This window comes from Pristis pectinata, chromosome 3 (genome assembly GCF_009764475.1).
Source record: "Pristis pectinata isolate sPriPec2 chromosome 3, sPriPec2.1.pri, whole genome shotgun sequence".
NCBI lineage: Eukaryota > Metazoa > Chordata > Chondrichthyes > Rhinopristiformes > Pristidae > Pristis > Pristis pectinata.
Genome location: NC_067407.1, coordinates 144609562 through 144613070, shown reverse-complemented (window position 1 = coordinate 144613070; position 3509 = coordinate 144609562).

Sequence of the window (3509 nt, the reverse complement as noted above, 5' to 3'; positions counted from 1 at the left end):
ACACCCGAACCTGAGGGGGGCCAATATCCTTGCAGCCAGGTTTGCTAGTGTGGTTCGGGAGGGTTTAAACCAGTTTGCGGGGGGATGGGAACCGGAGGAGTAGGTCAGAGGAAGAAGGGGATAGGGAAAAGTCAGATCTAACAAGTAGAGAGGGTTTGAGGAAGGAGAAGCAGAGTACAGGCTATAAAAGTAGTAAGGCGGATGGGCTAAAGTGCATTTACTTAAATGCAAGAAGCATCAGGAATAAGGGAGATGAACTGAGAGCTTGGATAAGTACATTGGACTATGATATTGTGGCTATCACAGAGACATGGCTGACATCAGGGCAGGAATGGATATTGAATATTCCTGGTTTTCAGTGTTTTAAAAGGGACAGAGAGGGGAGAAGAGGAGGAGGGGCGGCGATACTGGTCAGGGACACTACTGGTCAGGGACACTATTACAGCTGCAGAAAGGGTGGATAATGTAGAAGGATCCTCTCTAGAGAATATGGGTGGAAGTTAGGAACAAGAAAGGAGCTGTTACTCTACTGGGAGTATTCTATAGGCCTCCCGGTAGCAGCAGGGATACTGAGGAGCAGATTGGGAGGCAGATTTTGGAAAGATGCAAAAATAATAGGGTTATTATTAGTGGGAGACTTCAACTTCCCAAATATTGATTGGCACCTGCTTAGTGCCAAAAGTTTAGATGGGGCGGAGTGTGTTAAGTGTGTCCAGGATGGATTCCTGTCACAGTATGTTGACAGGCCGACTAGAGGAAATGCCATATTAGATCTAGTTATAGGTAATGAACCGGGTCAGGTGACAGATCTATTGGTGGGTGAGCATTTGGGGGACAGTGACCATTGCTCCATAGCCTTTAGTATTGTCATGGACAGGGATAGGAGCAAAGAGGACGGGAAGATATTTAATTGGGGAAAGGCGAATTATGAGGCTAAAAGGCAAGAACTTGAGAGTGTAAATTGGGGTGACATTTTTGAAGGGAAATGTACTATGGAGATGTGGTCGATGTTCAGAGATCTTTTGCAGGATGTTAAGGATAAATTTGTCCCGGTGAGGCATAGAAGGAATGGCAGGGTGAAGGAACCATGGGTGACGAGAGAGGTGGAACAACTAGTTAGGAAGGCAGCATACATAAGGTGTAAGCAGCAAGGATCAGACAGGGCCCATGAGGAATATAGAGTAGCAAGGAGGGAACTTAAGAAGGGGCTGAGGAGAGTGAGAAGGGGACATGAAAAGGCTTTGGCGAGTAGGGTTAAGGAGAATCCAAAGGCTTTTTACTCGTACGTGAAGAGCAGAAGGATGGCTAGAGTAAAGGTAGGTCCGATTAAAGACAAAGGTGGGAAGTTGTGCCTGGAAGCTGTGGAAGTGGGTGAGGTTCTCAATGAATACTTCTCTTCAGTATTCACCAAAGAAAGGGGTCTTGATGATGCTGAGGACAGTGTTGGTAAGGGTAATGTTCTAGAGTATGTAGATATCAAGAGAGAGGATGTGTTGGAGCTGTTAGAAAATATTAGGACAGATAAGTCCCCGGGGCCTGACGGAATATTCCCCAGGCTGCTTTGTGAGGCGAGGGAGGAGATTGCTGAACTGTTGGCTAGGATCTTTGAGTCCTCGTTGTCCACGGGGATGGTACCAGAGGATTGGAGGGTGGCGAATGTTGTCTCCTTGTTCAAAAAAGGTAGTAGGGATAGTCCAGGGAATTACAGACCAGTGAGCCTTACGTCTGTGGTGGGCAAGCTATTGGAAAAGATTCTTAGAGATAGGATCTATGATCATTCAGAGAATTGTGGACTGATTAGGGACAGCCAGCATGGCTTTGTGAAGGGAAGATCTTGCCTCACTAGCCTGATAGGGTTCTTTGAGGACGTGGCCAGGAAGATGGATGAGAGTAGTGTAGTAGATGTGGTCTACATGGATTTTAGTAGGGCGTTTGACAAGGTTCCGCATGGTAGGCTTCTTCAGAAGGTCAGAGGCCAAGGGATCCAGGAAAGCTTGGCCATGTGGATTCAGAATTGGCTTGCCTGTAGAAAGCAGAGGGTTGTGGTGGAGGGAGTGCATTCCGATTGGAGGGCTGTGACTAGTGGTGTCCCACAGGGATCGGTTCTGGGACCTCAGATTCTGGTTTCAGAGCTGCGAAGTAATGATGCAGCTTTACAAACCTCTGGTTAGACCACACTTAGCGTACTGTGTCCAGTTCTGGTCGCCTCATTATAGGAAGGATGTGGAGGCATTGGAAAGGCTTTTCTTTCCAACATTGAAAGGTTCTTTCAACCATCCAGAATCGACTCAGCTTTTTCCTTATGGAAAATGAAGGGAATAACATATTTTCATGATCTATTCATTGATAACTGTTTTTTTTTATCTTTTGAACAGTTATCTAATAAATACAATTTGCCTAAATCACACTTTTTTCGATACTTACAGATTAGAAATTTTTTAAAAGTTACTATGCCTTCTTTTCCGACTCCATATAAAATTGAAATTACGGAAAAAATTTTAGGCTTCAATCCCTATCAGAAGGGCTTGATAGCAATAATTTATGATCTAATTATGAAAATATGTCCAGAGACACTTGATAAAATTAAGAACGAATGGGAAAGAGAACTCCAGATACTTTTACCCACAGAGACATGGAAGAAAATTCTTCATTTGGTTAATACATCTTCAATGTGTGCCAGACACTCTTTGATACAATTTAAGGTGGTCGACAGGACCCATATGTCGAAGGACAAGTTAGCCCGTTTTTATCACCATATAAATCCTATATGTGATAGATGTAATTCGGAGGTGGCTTTCCTGACACACATGTTTTGGTCCTGTCCTCTTTTGGAAAAATATTGGAAGGACATTTTTAACATTATTTCAACTGTATTGAATATTGATTTACAACCTCACCCAATCACTGCAATTTTTGGGTTAACAATGATGGAATCTGGCCACCATTCTGCTGCTGCTTGTCGTATGATTGCCTTTGTTACATCAATGGTCAAGTGATCCATTTTATTTGAATGGAAGGATCCAATACCTCCCACCACTTTTCAATGGTTTTCTCAAACTATATCATGTTTAAATTTAGAAAAAATTAGAAGTGGCACTGTTGATTCTTCGCTTAAATTTGAGGAAGTTTGGAGTCCATTTATTCAATATTTTCATATGATATAGGTCCCTTTTCAATAATCTTTGAATTTAGAGGAGCAGAGTTGACGACAGGATAATGCTCTTTGTTCATCGAGAAATATCAGTCCAGTTTTTTTTCTTTTGAAATTTTTGTTTTAGTTTGTTTCATTTTATTACTTACAATTTTTTTTTCGATTTGAGTTTTTTTATATAATAAATCTTTTTCTTTCTCCTTTTGACTTTCTTTTTGTAATATATTCATTTACCAAGAAACTGTGGGGCCTAGAATATTTTTTTTTATTCTTTATGATAATATATGTCATGATTGTTCTCCTGATCTCTTTGTATTATGTGTATAATTACTGATGTTGTATGTATTAATCTGAAAAT